This window comes from Phasianus colchicus, chromosome Z (genome assembly GCF_987193195.1).
Source record: "Phasianus colchicus chromosome Z, bPhaCol1.hap1.1, whole genome shotgun sequence".
In the NCBI taxonomy this organism is placed as follows: Eukaryota; Metazoa; Chordata; class Aves; order Galliformes; family Phasianidae; genus Phasianus; species Phasianus colchicus.
Window position 1 is genome coordinate 30508903 of NC_143476.1, and position 18255 is coordinate 30527157.

At 38.9% G+C, this 18255-nt stretch overlaps 1 long non-coding RNA gene across 1 annotated transcript; it reads left to right on the plus strand.

Annotated features, from left to right (window-relative positions):
- Positions 1 to 13292: 13292 nt before the first annotated feature.
- On the plus strand, positions 13293 to 17898 carry LOC149912775 (uncharacterized). Its single transcript, XR_016461968.1, has 3 exons — positions 13293 to 13819; positions 16691 to 16794; positions 17378 to 17898. It is a non-coding gene; the product is annotated as an uncharacterized LOC149912775 (long non-coding RNA).
- Positions 17899 to 18255: the final 357 nt, after the last annotated feature.

Sequence of the window (18255 nt, forward strand, 5' to 3'; positions counted from 1 at the left end):
AGCAGACACCCAAAAAGGTGGTGAGACCCTGGCACAGCTGCCCAGAGAAGTTGTGGTGCCCTATCCCTGGAGATGTTCAAGGCCAGGTTGGATGGGGCCCTGGGCAACATGAGCTGGTAGGAGAGCCCTGCTCACAGCAGGGGATTGGAACTGGATGGGCTTTGAGCTCCCTTCCAAGCAAAACCATTCTGTGATGCCTGTGATTCTAATGTGGCTTGTTGGATTTACATCCAGCTTACTCCATATGATCCAGATGGCTTTTGATCAAGTGCTATCACACAAACACAGAGGCTAGAGGCTCACATTCTACTGCAAGGGGTGGCCCTCCACCCACAGCGTGCCCTGCTCCCGCAGCAACAGCCAAGGCAGAGGAGAGCTCCCTGTTGTGTAAGGTCATTGTCTGCTTCCTCCCTTTGAAATACATCATTTTTAGAACCTCAATTTTAAGCACGCTCTATAAATCCAACAGCAAGTCTTACTGAAGTCTCAATTCTAAATAAATAGTTTAAAATAAAAGTTGCATAAATACCCATCCGTGCCAACAATACAGTTTGAAAGGGAGTGCTGTAAACACAAAGTAAATTAGATGGGATCCACTTTTGTGGGGAAAATGGCTACTTAAACCAGTTATTATAGAGAAGATGTTGTTGTGTGGTGCGACAGCACGTACCCATGTGGGTAACCGAGAACTGGTTGAAGAAACAAACCCCACCCGTACCTAGGAGCTGTGCCATGACCAGACCACAATTCCTGTGAGGCATAAATTTAATTTGCTGAAAATGAAGCACAGGCACTGTCGCAGCTCATTAGCCAGCAACAGACATATTGCAAGAGAAGAAAGTGGAATTTGGTGGATGGTCCAACTTCTACATGTGCTGTGAATAAAACAGACTATTGTTTTTTGATAAAGGAGTATTGTTTTGAATGTGCCGGGTAACTAAGTAAAGCCAGCAGAATTTTTTGGCCAAATATAGTCTCTTGCTCACTGCTAAAAATCCTAGCTTTTAAATTAGGAGCTGAAGTCATTGAAAAAAAAGTTTACATTCCTGCAGCCGGCTGCAGCAAAGCCAAACAAATGTTTGGCTTAATATTCATCTCTTTCATGAGCCTTTCTTAAAACTCTAAGTCAGAAAATACCATTTCTATTATTTAGTAATTTTATGCTCAAAGCACTGGTTTTGTTCCTTTTTTAAAAAAACTCTACCCGCCTGTTTCTTTTTTTCTAACTCGTTCAGAAAAGACCCAGTAGGGTCACTGCCATGGCATTAGGCTATGCAAAGCATTTCATATCTTAAAGAAATCATGGTTTAAGTTTCTGGCACCAGCTCCAGTTGTAGGTCACAATTACTAGCAGTCTAGTAACTAGTGTAGTTTCTTCCCTCCTTCTTTTTTTCTGTCACATCCCATACCTGAACAAAACTATTTAAAAAATGGGGGAAAAAATGAAATAGAGGAGAGGAATGTGTTGTTTTTCACAGCAGCAAGCTGCAGTTGTGATTTGGGTCCAGAAAACTATCAGTTTAGGAAAGCTGACTGTAATAAACAAAACAAACAAACAATTAAAAAAAAAAAAAAACCAGCAAGAGTTTCTACACTTATCTAAAGCAAAACTGCATGAGGAACACGCTAGAAAATTATTAGAACAAGCACAGTAATGGCTGGGAGCCCAACTCATCTTACACATTCTATGAGATATTTGGTGCTCCATGCTGCTGCAGGTAAGGTCACCAGTGGATGCATGTAGGCAGAGCTGGGACCACGCAGCGGCTCAGGTGCCAGAAGCATGACCACCGCACAGAGAAAGAAATTAACTAAAACTAGCCCACCATCCTCCTTCCCAGGCTTCCGTAAGTTGTATTAAGATGATATTCAGGCCGGCATCCCAGTGCTGTAGGACTCTGTGGGTATGAAGGATGTGTTTGTTCAGGATCTCTGTTTTCCCTTTTTCTTAACCAGATGTGGAAGGTCTGAATTTCAGGCAGTCGGCATCTCAGAACACAGAACAATGGATATTAGTGTATTTGCTTTGAGACTTCTTAGCTGGACACACACTCGAAGTAAGAAAGCCTACTGACTGAAGAGTGCAAAGCTGGAATACAGCTGTAAGGATGAGCTTTGCCTTAACATGAGTTAACAAAATATTTTACATTTGGCTCACCTTTCTTTCCCTTCCTCCCACTTTATTTCCCTTTTTCTGGATGAAAGACGTTGCATACAAAAAAAAATGTATATTTGAAAATCTTACTTTAAATCCGCACATTTTAAGGTTATGTCTTGTAAAGCACCTTTTACATCAGACCTTGCTCCATGACCTCTTGTGCTTGATTATCTCATTTGAGGTCTCAAACCTCTCCGTTTTTTGTCCCTCAACATATTAACACTAATGTGCCTTTAATGAAACTAACATATAAAGATAAGCATGTGCATAAAATGTTCCAAAATTACAGTTTTAAATGGACACCAAATCTGAGATATCTGGCAAACAGAGTAGTTCTATATCATTTGGCTGTAGGAAATGCAACTTATCTTTTTCTGCCTACTGTATTCATCTGTAGAATATGACTCATTTTAATGCTTATGACTTCCTTCTCTTTAATTCTTGAACAATATAAGAAATTTCTAACCACAACTTTGGCTCCTCAGATCCACAACAAGGTGGAAAAAAAAATTCCTTTCAATCATGACAACACTCAACTAAGAAAATAAAATTTTCAATTTATTGATTTAATACCATAACAATCCTTCTCTAATCAGCATTGCCAGCACTTGCAATTTTATCACCAGTCACAGGATATTTGGTGGTTTCCATAAAATCTTCACTGTTTTCCTCAGACAATTAAATCCAGTATTTTTAAGACTCAGACCTTTACAACTGTTGGAAGAAAAGTGTGAATTTTAAGTGAAAAAAACAGATGACAAATGATAAAAATGGTGACTGGACGGAATGAAAAATTGATGTCTGGCTTTGACTTCCATGTCATAGAGTTTCTCTATACATGTCTTTTTCTTTCTTTCTTTTTTATTCAGAAGCTGATCTCACTGTTCAGGATCTGGATCATGATTTCTGAGAATCCAGGGATAGTGGTGCTGCTGATTTCATAGCATTCCACTGAGTTCCAAGAATCTTTTCCTTTCTGCTGCTCCTTTCCTGCTCACCCCAGCCCCACCACCCTCATTCCTGCTATGCCAGGAATGTCAGACCAAAGCCCGAATGAAAGGCACCAGCATCTTAGCAGCTAAAGCCCTCTCAGATTACAAGTAACATGGGGGTAACACCAAATGCTGTCTGTGCCACCCACGGCCACTGTCATCCATGTCAAACTTTCACTGACAACAGCTGATCTCCTACAAGCAGTGGAAAATTTTAACAATTTGAAAAAAAAAAATTGAAAAATCCACTGTTATAAAGAACAAACAAATTAATAGTGATGTGGATCACTCATGTTGACTGCCCTGGTTCTTCCGTATGGTTGGAGAATAGCCACTGCTAACCTGGCATAACTGCTGTGTGCACTTTAAGAAAAGTAGGACTTCAGTAGGAAGTGTGATGGAAATTTCCAAAATATAGATGGCCTGTTTGGATAAAGATAGGTTTTTTATACTTAATTACTAGGCCTGGGGAGCTTGGCCGCCCCAGCCGCTGACTCTGTCTGAGCACACTTGAACAGATGGATGGATGGAGGCTGAAGGAATCCCCCATGAATAGGGGTGCTCCCTGCCCCCAGCCTTGCTTTCCACTTTCTTCTTGCAGCAGGAGGACATGAGGGGTGCTCAGGATATTGACGGGGAAGGATATTTCCATTTCCATCAGCTTTGTGGTTAACACAGCATGGTCCTGGTTTTTCAAGTCCTGGGTGAGGAATGATTCTATTGTCTTTTGATGCTACTGGAGGAAAAGACAATCACCAAAATCAACTTATATTCTATCCATTAATGATAAGGTGTATTTAGATGCTCCTTAAGTGTTACCTGAAAAAAAATAATTTCTGTGCCGTAAACGGGGCTTGTCTGAAAGGTAATGCAGAGAGAGAAAGGACCATCATCCCTTAGCAGTTATGCATGGCAGCAGGCAGACTAGCGAAGGCTGTGGTATATTTGCATGCACAGAAGGTTTCCCAACTACATTAAAATTAATTTATATTTTTAAACAGGCTTGAGCTTTTTCATGAAGACACCAGGGTAGGTAGCAGATTTCAACGTATGGCAATTCCAGGTTACCTAAAATTAGACCACTGCACTCTGATTTTAGCAATGGAGATATAAATCTGAGGAAATCTCACTAACTTCAGAGTAGCTGCCTCAGATTTACGTGTGAATTAAATATGTCAGATTAGCCTCCAATTTACATTGCACGCTACTAAATATGTATCCTTGATTCTGAAAACAAGAGCTGCACTAACTCATATACAGCTGGAAATGTCTACATTAATACCATGTAACAGTCAGCAAGTGAGAGTTAATATTCCCAGGTAGAAATAGGTTGTGAGTGTTCTTCACCACCAGTCTGTTTTAATACCATCATGTGGATTGGGACAGCTGAAACAGCAATCATTCAGAATGTTTTTAAGCCATGATTTTAGGTTACCTCACTTATCACCATGTCAGAATATTTTCTCTAGCAAATTAAAACCTGGCTTTTTCCTTGTGTACTTTTTGAGTATTCCAAAGATTCATTCACAATGCCAAGTTGCAGTAAAATCCAGAGCAATGAAAATCACCCTCTGATATTGCTTTTCCTGTTTCTTTCTGGATTGAGTTATAAATGCAATGAAAAATAAATGATTTTGAATGGCATCAGTGGAGAAATTGGTATAACGAATGGAGTTTTAAAGTCAGATCATCTTGCTAATAGCTAAATAATGTATTTCCTAAGTTGGATTTTGGCTACACGAGTTTGAATGTTTGAACTTTTTTTTTTTTTTTTTCATTTTAATAAGGAGAGCATTTTAAAGTGCTGAAACTGGGGATAAGGTAACATTATCCTCTTGGCACATTTAATAATATGTACTAATGCAGTCTGTACTTCCAACCCCTCTTTCTTGCCTAGCATTAATGCTGCAAATTGATGTATTTTTCTGAACAGCAAACCCAAGCAGTAATGTGGTCATGGGAAACTGGAACAAATGACCACTTGCTCTGGAAAGCAACACACTGTGAGTTTGAAGTCCTTCTTGTTTACATAGTGGCTTGACTCTCAGCAACAGGTCATAGCCACAGAAACAAGAGCTGCCTGAAATATCATGTAGGGCCTGTAAACCCAGGAATGTGCTGTGTGCTGCCAGCAGTGCCCTATATGATCTCAAGCAGCCCGTCTTCCCGAGACCTGGAGGATTTCAGACATTTCTGACAAGACCCGCTGGGCTAAGGTGACTTTGACAGAAGTCAGATGGTTAAGTTAACAATGAAGCTTGTCTTCAGGCTTCTCAACTGCTCAGTATAGTAATGTCTCCAAGACAAAAATGTTGCTCGGTACAGAGAACAACCCTAAAAGTGCTCACAATGTAAATAAAAATTTAAAATGTATTCACTTTGTCTTGTTGGAATTTGGAAGGCAAGGAAAAAAATAGGAAAAAAAAAAAAAAAAAAGAGAGAGAAACTAAGTTGGACCATAAATAATACAAGATACTGGTCTATGTTTTCTCTAAAATATAAAGGCAAAAGTCCATCAAGTCTTATTTAATGAGTTATAGCATGCACAAGTAGATAGGTTTGGTTTTTGTTCTTTTTTTTTTTCAGTAGCTGACACAGTGGGAATGAGTATTTTCAGGGCGGTATTATATTATGTATTTGAATTAAAATTCTCCTTTTTTTTAGACTTCTCATGTGCCTTTCCTTCCTGTTCAAAAAGCAAAAGCACAAAAGCTAACACAGTATTGTCCTGAAGAACAATCCCCTGTAAGAACTGCACTGCCAACACTGCATCACACAGGGCTGGGTAACCTTTAGGTGGCAAACATGAGCACCCCTACTGCTGCTCCCCACAACCCTTACCAGAAACCTTCTCAGTGTCTGCAGTAACTGTTCTTGGCTGATTTGCAAAGCATTCTTGCTTGTCTTATGGTTGCTCCTAGGCATCTCAGTAGATCCATTTTGCTTAAGATAGATCTACCTTCTCAACTCACACATAACTCTGACTTGTTATGGTTAGCTATCAATTGGCATTTCCAAAAGCACCCATCTCCACCCACTCACCAAGTAGTCCAGGATAGCAGGGTACCTATTACACAAGCCAAACCAGTCAATCTGTTCAAGGGTGTGAAATTCTGAGCTGGCACTGAGTAGTAGCAAAGAATTATTCAGAAGCACTACAGTGTACACATTTTAAAATACATTTAACTTCTCAGTTCTTAAACTGCCTGTAAACTTTTTGAGTTGCAGAGGCTACACCAGGATGTAATTAAGTAACAAGGCTGCTGTCTTTAATTATAATCATTCTTTTAAAGGTTCTCATTTATAGGTGTAAATGCTGTGGCCTTAAAACAACTGGCAACAGCGTGCATGGCTTGATTTCAAATTTCTGTACTTACATGAGCAGAGATCAGGAGAAACAAGGAATCCTGCCACTCTTTTTCTGCCAGATGAAGACTGTCCAACCTCATTTCCATAATAAAATCAAAAAGACACACTCAATAATTTTTCATACTTGGATTACAAGAACAAACTAAATGCCACAGGCCAGCCCTGAACATGCCCATCCTCCTTAGTAACACCACTGCAGGAAGCAGCGATCTTGATTTGCTGGACCTTATATTTGAAGAACTAGGCCATTGGGTTTTAGCTCTTTCCTTTCCAAACTGTGTCTGATCCTTAAAGAAAAAAAAGGTTTAACAAAATGCTCTGAAATGGATAACCCTACCTACCCCAAAGAGCTGATCAGTCTGAATGAAAATCAATAGCATTTTCATGCAAATAATACAGGCTTTGTTGTTGATTCACATTCACTTTTTCCTGTCAAATTCTACCTCAGATAGTTCAAGATTGAGATACTTTTTAGATTTAAAAGACAGGTTAAATTGTGCTCTCATTAGCAAAACACATTAAGCTACAGATTAATAAAACACCTTACTTTAGACCAGTAAAGTTTCCATTAAAACCAAGGGATATTTGTGTTGCAGAGCCATCAAATGTGCTCTTCAGACAGGATTCTTTCAAACCACAGTTTAGTGAAATGCATGGATATACTTCCATAGGCTTTAGTGAGCTCTGTAGCAGGCACCAAGACAGTATGTGGATTGCATCTCCTTAAGAGATTCACAGGGGAAGAAAAAAAGGCAGATTTATTATATATGAAGATGTTATAAGAGGTCACTTAAGCTAAAAAAACTAGCAAGTGGAAAGTAAGTGGAAAGTCTCAATATAACATGTAATTGTTTATCTTATCCAAACCAGCAGTGTTGCCCAATTCTTCCTAGTTGCTATCCCTTCAGTCTTCTGAAAATTTGGAATCCTAAGTGACGGCACAAGACCTTGTATTGCCAAAAAAAGACAAATTTGTAGCATGCCAATTTTAACAACAAAATCATGGATTTCACACAATTGAAATAAAAATAATGGCCATTCTATTTAGTAGTATTTTGCTTCTCTGCAAGGCAAACATTTGAAGGTAGACAACTTAGGCTGCTCTACCAAACCTGTGGGCACTGTGACCCACTGTTTCTTGTAATGCTCTGCATTTGGATAATGAAGATGGAAGTAATAGCAACATTCAGGACAAAGTGCACCATCAGTTCACTCTCAGATCCCCAGCTGCCAAATAAATACAGAAGTATGAAAGGGCAGATAGGGCTTGATGCCTCAGAAAATGTTCCAATTTGCCATAGGTGGAGAAGAACATGGAGAAAAACATGCATAATGCTCCTTCCTGAGGTCACAAGAAAATGACTTAAGGTTAGTGTTCCACCATAATCCTTCCAGTACTTATTATCCACTCACCTATTAACTCATAAAACTGTGCTGTTGTTTTTACTTCAGGCATCTGTAAAGCACTTTGCTGTTAAAGACAGCATCAGTCAAGGAAAAGCATAAAATCTCTGTGTGTGCAAGGAAAAACTTGCTGTGTGACTACTAAGCTCAGTCAGCTCTGCTATAGCAGAGGGGACAAATCAAGAGGGGACAAATCAAGAGATTCACCACCAGTCAAGACACTCAGCTCTGCATTTTCTTTAATCTTCATCAGCTGGAAGCAAGTTAAATGACTTCTCTCTGATACTAAATCAGCTGAATTCTGATTTGAATGTATTTCTGTGAAACTATGCACTGGAGCCAAGACAATTGCATTATCTTCCACATAATCACTGCTATAATTATAAGCCCCCATTTCTGGGGCTAAAACCTTTTTTTTTTTTTTCCTTAACAATTCTGATATAGCAGGGCATGAGATGGTCTGAAAAATAACCTGAGATGATGGGATGGTGGTGACACAAAAGTAGCCCTGTGCCACTGACAGTTTGGGGACCAACTACAGCTACACTGAGGAGACTATGGATGAGAAGACAGATTAACTCTCCTTCTGTTTCACAGTCATCAAAACTGGGGCACTGAACACTTTTTTCCCAAGCATGATAAAAGAATGTAGAATCATATAATTGTTTGAGTTGGAAGAGACCCTTGTAGGTTACTTAGTTGAACTTCCCTTCAGTGAACAGGTCCACCTACAACTGTATCAGGTTGCTCAGTGCCCTGTCCAGCCAGACTTTGAACGTATCCAAGGACAGGCTTTATTGAATCTCATGAGGTTCTCCTGGGCTTTCCTGAAGTCTGTCTAGGCCTCTCTGAATTGCATCCCATTCCTTGGGTGTGTCGACCACAACACAGAGCTTGGTGTCATTTGCAAACTTGCTGAGAGTGTCCACTGTCAATGTCATTGATGAAGATTATCGCTTCCAGTACTGATGTCTGCGGGACACAACATATCATTGATCTCCATCTGGACATTCAGCCATTGACTATCAGTCTCTGGGTACAATCCTGCCACCATCAAATAGTCCACACTTCAAATCCATATTTGGAGAGAAAGATGTGGGGGATCACATCAAAGGCCTTACTAAAATCCAGATAGATGACATCAGTGGCTCTTCCTTTGTTCAATCATGCAGTTACATCATCATAAAAAATGACAAGGTTGGTTAGGCAGGATCTGTTGTTGAAGCCACTATGGTTATCCTGTATTACCTCCGTCTCTTCCATGTGCCTTAGCATAGCTTCCAGGAGGATCTGCTCCATGACCTTACCCAGTACAAAAGTGAGGCTCACAAGTCAATAGTTCCCTGTGTCACCCTTTTTAACCTTCTTAAATATGGGTGTCACATTACCTTTTTTCCAGTCACCAAGGACTTGTCCTTACTATCATGATTTTTCAAATATCATTGAGAGTGGCTTGGAAACTACATCAGCCAATTCTTTCAGGACTTCGGGTTGCATCTCATCAGGACCCAAACACTTATGGATGTTCAAATTCCTTAGATAGTCATGAACCTGATCTGTGCTTCACATTCCAAGTGAATGGCACCAAGAAGGTGCCACACCTTCTGCTGTTAGGCAGACAGACACGAACATCCCTGTACAAAGCACAGAGCTACTTCAGCCCTCACAAACACAATGAAATGGACAGTGTTCTAAGTTTGACTGTTTCACCCCTGTAGTTCCCCTCTTATCACTCCCACGATGCTGAAAGCACTCTGTGCCCCACACCCCATGAATACAGAGCATCTGCCTCCCTGGAGACATTTAGCAGAAGGAAGCTAACTGAGGTTCTAGCATGTTCTCCGATTGAGGGAGATCATCTTCTTCTGAGTACAGTCCAAATACTTGGGGAAACGCACTGGCAAAGACTACCCATTGCCTTAGCTTGTGAAACCAGCCTAGAATTGCTTTGCCCATCTAAAGAGTACCATGTGAAAAGAAGATAGTTGAGGAAGAAAGATTCCGAAGTTCTTCCTGTGAAAATCTGCCTATTTCAAATATAATGAGGTTTCTGAGATGCCACAGAGCCAGTTAATTAAGCAACTGTATAAATAAACATAGATACAACAATTGTACAAGTACACAAAGGCTCAAAAACACATACACAAAACCTAGGTTTTCTCTGAAGAATTCATACTATTTACTAATTTGTTTCTAACGGACACATTTATGTTTGCTTACACAACTCATCACATAGAAGGCAGATATTCTGTTCAAGGACCAAAACACTGCTTTCCACAGTGAATAATTTTCCTGTACAGGCCACAACTGTGTTATTTCAAGATCTGAATGAATGAAATAAGAGAAAGAAAATTTTGCAACTTTACTTAAAAGTTGACACTTTTGAGTTTATAATAAATTTGGGGAAATGAGCCTCATATGCAGCTTCCTCTTTAAAACATAATGTAATTTTTGTAGCAATTACCTCATTACCCTCTCTACCAGTGCATAGACTAATACTCATCCATTGTTTTGCAAAGACTTTTCTCATGCCCTATCAAAAATACCAGGCAAGCAGATCTGCTTTTTCACCTACTCTTCAGGAATTTTTCTGAAAAACTGCTGCATTTTCTTTCACATTGGAATATCCATTTAGCAGTTGATAAGTCTAACAATTTCCACTTTTCTCAAAAATAAATAAATTAATTAATTAATTAAAAATAAATTAAAACAATCATTATTAAGATTATATTGTTCAAATACATATGTACTTGTGAAACTGGCTCACAGCAAATGCCCTGGCACTGTTTTTCTTAGATGAGTACCACTGAGTATAAACAACATGTACAGGAAGAAGATTTACAAACATGTACAGATTAAATTGTGTAGAATATCTGAAAGATAATCCACATGTAATGAAAAATCAGAGGTTTGTTATTTGAAAGGCAGTCATGCTGTAGAAAATCTACATCACTGCATATGTTTGTGCTCAGAGTGGGCAGAAGGACAGAATAGTTGATTAATTTAAATCATTTACAGAATTTGCATAGTCTATCTTTGTGAAGAAAATATTAAAATATAGTTCAAAACACATTGTACAGCTCTGTGCTTATGATTAAGCCTTAAAGTAAGTGCAGCACTAACTGAAAAGTGCATTACAGGGTTAATTATAGGAGTCCTAAGCCATAGGTGAGAGGGGGCTCAGACAGCATATCTGTAGCAAACCCACAGCATGACAGGAACGCTGTCCAGTTAACGGGTGAATTGACAGCAAGAAGAAATCACCCTGGTCAGCATCTGGATCGTTCTTGTCTGGCTCCTGCTTGTAGTATGTTGCACAATTTAAGACGTGACTCAACTAAACCAAACACTGATAGATTAATTTCAGAATCTGAGATCTTGAAAGATAGGCAAGACTCCTTCACTTGCCAAATACAATCACAGCTGTTTTGAATATCCCTTACAACCTACTTTGATGTGACTAGAATTAAGATATCATTTTACTATAGATCCTAAGACATTTTTTACGGAGCATTTTGCCACACTGCTTCCTACTGCCAGAAAAGATTTGGTGGTACTTGAGCATGGTCAACATGACACACTCAAACTTTCAGTAAAGATATTTGACAATACTAATGAAAAGTTCATATGGCATCTGGCTTCAACCATGTGAAGGCTGGATTTGCTGGACTGACTGGTGGGCACTGGTAGGTAGGGCTTATTCATTTTAAATAGGTAATGTGAGGAGATGTCCATCTCCTGCCACTAACTGTAAAAGGAACTTAAATGGTAATCTTAGACTCAAAGCTTCTTCAGGTGTGAAGCCACTTGAAGCCATTGCGTTCAAAATGCAAGCAACAGCTTTGCCCTTTTACCAGTGTCTTTGTGGCTTCTGCTGTTGGAAATGAGCAGCAAAGGAGGGAACATCTACCTTGCCAGAGACCTTCCCTTTTCTCTGTATTGCAGGATGTGGATTCCAGCCCAAAATACATTAAGAGCTTTGGTCTGAAATCAGGAAACACAATTTATCCAGCACACAGAAAGTAGACAATCAAAGAGAAATTTGACTCTTTTAGTTGTCACTTAAGGACAGAATGTTTTTTTCTCTCCACTATATTCAGCTATGTCCAGCAAACAAATATTTCCTATTTTTTTTTTTTTTTCACATTGCTTCTTCATTATGAAATGGTATCAGTGTTATGTCTGCTAGCTGCTTAACCTTGAATACTGAGAAAACTAAAGTCCATGATAACACTGAAATCCAAGAGTGAAGAAACATTTTAAAACTGACTCTGGTGCAGCAGAGAACTGGGGCGAAAGCCATGCCTAGACAAAGCTGCTATAGGATCAAGGCCTTATTTATTGAAATGTGTGTTTGTATCCACAGTTGCTGTGTGCCAGTCTTCAGTGCTCACCTTCCCTGTGGTGTCTAGACATGATTTTTGTGAGAGAACAAACCTAGGTTGTGAGCCAGAGCTCATATTGCTGAAAAGAAGCCAGAGAGATCCAGGTGGACCTTATGCCACGTGACTGGAAGCTATTTTTATCTCTGTCTTTTGGAGAAGGAAAAAAAAAAAAAAAAGCTTTGTGTAGAACTTCAGTTCTTTAAAGGGTTTAATTGACAATGGAAGGGAAACAATACATTTAAAGGTTATTGTAATTATATCTACTTACTTTTTTATTCCATAAACAACATTTTGTTAACTTTCCAAATTATGCAATGTTGCTTTGACCTATTTTTTTTAGATGCTTGAAAGGATAATAAAGAATCTGAAAGGCAGTAATTTGGGACTTAAAGTTTGAACCTTGAATGCTTTTATTTTTAGTACATAATGTAAAGGATCCTTAAAGAAGGAAAAAGAAGGTAAACCTAGGTCAGGAATGAATAAGTGTTGTCTGGGGAAAGGCAACAAGCTCTTTTGTTTCAGTTTTTTGCTCATCTTTTATTTTTCAAGCTACATTATTACATTTTCACATGAATCATCATGCAATATTATTTACAGTATGACCAGCAAAAGCTGCTATTAGTGCTAGAATTAGTAGGATTTTGTAGCCTCTTCAGATCTAGAGAATGTTCTAAGCGTAACAATGGCAGCATACACATAACAAAGACACCAAGTTAACATAAAATGAAATAATTACATTGTATTTTCAAGGCTGTCTGACTTTCTTCTCTGAGCTTGTATTACCAGCCTAAAGATTATCTGGATATTCCTCTGCTAGGCACTTGAGAAATATTTGGGATTCAGGAGACACAGGACATGCTGAAGTTCTTGGAAACTATGTGTCAGCCTCAGTGGCTCTAAATGGAAAAGAAGGCTGCAGAGAAATCTGACCAACACCGAGCAACTGTTCTGAAGAATGCAGCTTAAGGTTTTCAAAGCAAAGTCAGGCTGCTCATGCATGCAGCTGTACTGGAGCAGAGAAAAGACCACTACAGCAAGAAGCATTCCTGCTTCATCAATTCTGCATGAAAGATTTCCCTTCATAATATGGAGAAATCAAAAAGTTATTCGATCTAACTGACCTTAAAGAACAACCAATAGGTACGAAGATTTACTAGCTGATAATTACAGCCTTGCATTTATGAGATTTAGGTTTCCAGCCAGAGAGTCTGAGAATGACAGAACATGAGTCATAGGGTGTCATGGTTTTATAATTTTGTTACAGTATTCCACATCATAACATCATGTAAAGCACAGGTAATTAAAGAGTTAATACTCCAGTTCCATGGAGTGACAACTTTCCAGATACCTGGTTCTCAGAAGAAAAGAAGAACTACATATGTCAGGGGATTTCACGTTCAGAGAGGAAGATAAACCATGGGAGGAAGTCACGGGATCTCGCTCTGGCTCTCTTTTGCTCGCTGCCTGGCAGTGTGTGAATGTGCTCCCCAGCCATGCGCCTTCAGTTCAAAGTAGGCCTTTCAGTTTGGGACACTCTCTCTCTCATTTTATTTATTAGCCTCAATTCCAATTATATTGTATAATATTGTGTTCTCTTGCATTCTGATATCATATTTAGCAAAATTAAGTTTTCCTCCTTAGATCATTGCTGCTGTTCTGTTTTTGGGCCCAGCTCCCATGTCCCTACCCTTCCCCTTTTCCTTTCCCATTTCTGGGCCAGAGGGCCCAGGGGCCTACTGTCCCCTGTCACAGATTGATCTGGATAACTTCATGACACAGGGCTACTCCATGAATTCAGAGAACCAGGGTGCAAGTCCTAATCTGAGGCTGTGTTAGGAAGAAGTGTACTGAGCTTCACAGGTGACATCAGAATGAGGATGTCTTCCTGAGATGTAGCTTTTATTATAGCACCATTTTACCCTAATGATACAAAATGTAAAATAATGGTTTTATTTAAAAGCAAAGCTGTTTGTTACACTTTTATTCTATACTATATGTTATTTTTTTACTATATGCCAAGAATTTTATTTTAATCATACTAATCACAGAAGGCATAGGTTGTTCTGCCCATAGAGAAGGGCTATCCAAGATTTCCCAGAATAAAATTCTTTTTTATTAAGATGTGTACGTTACATCCAGTCTTAAAATGCAGAGAAACGTCAGAATAAGAGTTAACACTGCATCTTTAAATTTTCTCCTTCCCCCTTGTTTTTAGGTATTATATCATGCCCTTCAAATACATTATCACAAACCTTTTTTTATGAATTTTAGTTGCTTAGTGAGGTGGACTTTAATCCAAGATGCTTGTTTAAGAATTTGGTTGAGAAGAGAGAACAAGCTGGACTACAAGAAGAGTAAGGATGGTTTCGTAACTGAAGACTTTGAAATTGTTGCTGTGTAGTACCGCACTCCATCACTGTACAAGCTTGTCAGAAAAAGACATTAATAGATAACTTGAGTTCACTGATTTGTCTGATCCTATCATGGAACTTTAGACTCAACCCTGTCATTCCAAGATGTGCAGTATCACATTGCAGATTTGGGGAACATGTAGCTGGTCACCTTGATCCAATCTGACATCTACTCTCCCCCCTCCTCTAAGCTCTTGTCAGAAACACAGACCTTTCAAAAGAGTTTTTAGTAGATACAAAGTGGAAATCTGAGTATGTTTAAACTAACAAAGTCTACACTAATTTATATGAGAAAATCCCCATGGTTTTCTTTTAAGATTATGTTGTTGAAACTGGCTTCTTCCCATTATTTCCACAGCCAGACATGACAACAAATCTGCTGAGTCCCATGGCTTTGACATCTTGCATAAAGAATTCAGGGTCAATAGGATGAAGGATATGGCTGTGTTAACTCAGGCCCATTTCTTTACAAAGTTTTGGCTACAGAACTGAGTTTTCCACTCCTTTCATCTAGTTGATACAAAGAAAAAAAATGACTGATATTCTAGGTAGGGCACAAGCATAGACTGTCGTAGATAAAGATGAAATAGTCTCAGAGCAAAAGACAATGTAAATTATTTCTGCAAATTATATTCAACATAAGGTGGATGTAAACTGCAGTGGTAATTGGCATGAGAAAAGTGGTGATAATTCACCACTTCACAAAAGTGTATCATACTTTAGACTGCTGTCTAGATAAATCTGTGCTTAAAAAAGATACTTCTGTAATCTCTTTGGAAATACATAATCTAAACTGAGTAATATCAATTAGAGTTACAAATATGAGCTCTTCTTATCTAGAACTTGAGGTCAGTAGCAGATGTTACAAATTCATAAAGATGCATGCCCAAAGACAAGGATTTATTTATTTATTTATTTATTTTAAATGGCAGAAATCTGCTAGCTATTCTTGCCTTATCTGCAACAGCTGAGCAATCTTTCAGTGCCATGAGGAGATTGAAAACTTGGCTCATATCTAGCATGGACAAGCTTGCCTTAATCACATTGCTCTTTTACATGTGCACAAGGACATCAACATTGACAGTGCTACAGTAAAGCAGCCATTTGCTGAAAACAACTGTCAACATTGTCAAGTTTTTTTGGAACCTTTTATAATGTGATTTGTGTGACAAAGCTTGTATAATTCTGTTTATCAGCTGCAGTAACAATTTTCTCTAAGGGGGAGATGGATTTTCTATTACCAGCTCCTGCTTGACACTCTAAAGCAAATTAATTAGAGAACAATACAAAGTAAATGAACTGCAACAGTCAGAACTTTTAGTCCATGTAAAACAATTTTGAGAGTTTTCACGTGAAGTTTCAAAAACTCATGTATAAATTTTATTTTTCCATTTAAAAGTCAGGCTTCTTACAAAAACGTCACGCATTTTTTCTTACTAGCACATACTAACGTTGCCATTGTGCCTGTAAATATGTTCGAAAAAAAGAATTACATTGTGTGTTAAGTGATACAAGAGATTTCTTCTTTTTATCAGCTGACATGAAAGCCTCAGTATAGTTGTGAAGTAGGTAAAAAGCAAAATAAACATGGTAAAATGCTTCAGAACCTGGGACAGAAATAGTGCTGAAAATTAGGTGAGCCCAGACTTAGGATTGGTGCCTCATTTACATGTGTACCTCCTATTGCTCATGCTCAGCTCCTCCTAGCTCTGTCGACCAGCATCCAACATATTTCAAGTTATGGGACTACTAACACTGCAAGTGACTTTTGGCATCCTCAGCACTACAACACTTTCAGTTATCATATTCTGCTCTTATTCCTTCCTAGGCGTCAGCATTTTGCAAAACCATAAAATGCAATGATACTGAACAGTCAGCATTTTGTTAATCTGAATGTCAATCACATTTTCTCCAATCAAATTTAACTCCACAGGTTTAGCTAATTCTTAATCTCTCTGGTCTGTTTTACAGAAGTGCTATTTTTCCCACCTACCATTCGTACTGATGAATTATGAAATGGATTATAAAGGAGAAGTGGGCACATTTGCTTGAACAAATCCCATCTCACATCTCAGGTACATTTTGGGGAAAGGTTTGAATTTACTTCTGTGGGTCTCTTCAGACATTAATGTTGAAAGACCTACTTGGGCCCTTAAGTGATCCTCTAATAACAAACTTTCCCTAGATCATCTTAAATCACATTTTCTAAGGATGCCTTTTATACACCAGCTGCAGCCCTGCTGACTATCTGAGCAATTACAATTGATTTTTCTAACACATCCTTGCAATGCCTGGGAGATAACTCAGCATAAGCTGTACAATTACTGGTATTTATCTTGAATTAAAGAGAGAGGGAGAGAAAGAAGGACCCTGGGCACAGTACACATGAGGCCCAGAGAGCTTCATAGCTCCCAGAAGGAACTGGAGTGCACTGTCAAAGTGAATGGTGTCTCACAATTAATTTGGTTGGTGGCCAGGGGCTACAAATAATTCTCTTGCCCATGGCCAGGGTTACTCAGCTGTATAATAATGATGAAAGCCCCAGCTTCTGCAAGGCTCAGAGTTGCAGAGAATAATTTTGCCAAAGATGGGTTGTATGGGATTGTATAGGTGTAGCTCTGGGCTTACAATATAATGCATTTCTAATTCTTTCTAAAGTTTAGGAAGAATAAAATGGTTAATCTTCATGATGAGAAAAGGAAGCCGGAAAATCAAGTGACACACTTGAATGAACTGTGAGGAAATAAAGTGCACAACATGTGATAATGCCATGACTCTGTGTTACTGCGCATTTCTGGGCTGAAAAGATACGGCTTGATGGGTAATTTGTCACGCTGTGCAATACAGAACAACAGTAAAGAGACTTCAGACAGAAGAAAATTACACAAATAGTAGGGTGGAAAGGTATAATTGAAGATGGCAAAAGACTGAAAGAAAGACATTTAAAATTACTGTACTGACCTACTAAATGCACTTGGGCGTGGAATCCCGGCCTCACAAGAAGAGGCATTAAATGACTGCAGGCTGTGATACTGCTACAGGATAATGCCAATCTTACAGAGCTCTCTGAGGATAAAATAGCATACAGTGGAAACTGAAAAATAATTCAGAACCTGCTCTGGTGCACATGCATAGCCCAAGCAAGGAGTGAATTTACAATGGGAGAAGTTACCTGTGGCCAAGCTGATACTTCTGCCTATGCTAACAGTCATCCTGCAGTAGTGGGACTCTGTGGGGCATAGAAAAAGTGAGAAAAACTTGTTGACAAATAATTTAAGGTATTTTTATATACACATAACAACATCCAAAATTCACTCACCTTCTCAGTGGGTGGATTCATGGCACCAAAGCCTCGCTTTCTTCTTGTGAACAGCATGAGGAACCATCGTTTGCTGCTGGTGTAGGTGGTGTTCACATCTACAGAAAGCCCAGTGAGCCAAATACTGGCTGCTGGTTCAGCTGGTTTGTTCTCTTGCCACTGAAAATCCCCAAAGACATTAAAAGACTTGTTCTCACCAAGGTGTCCTCTGTTCTAG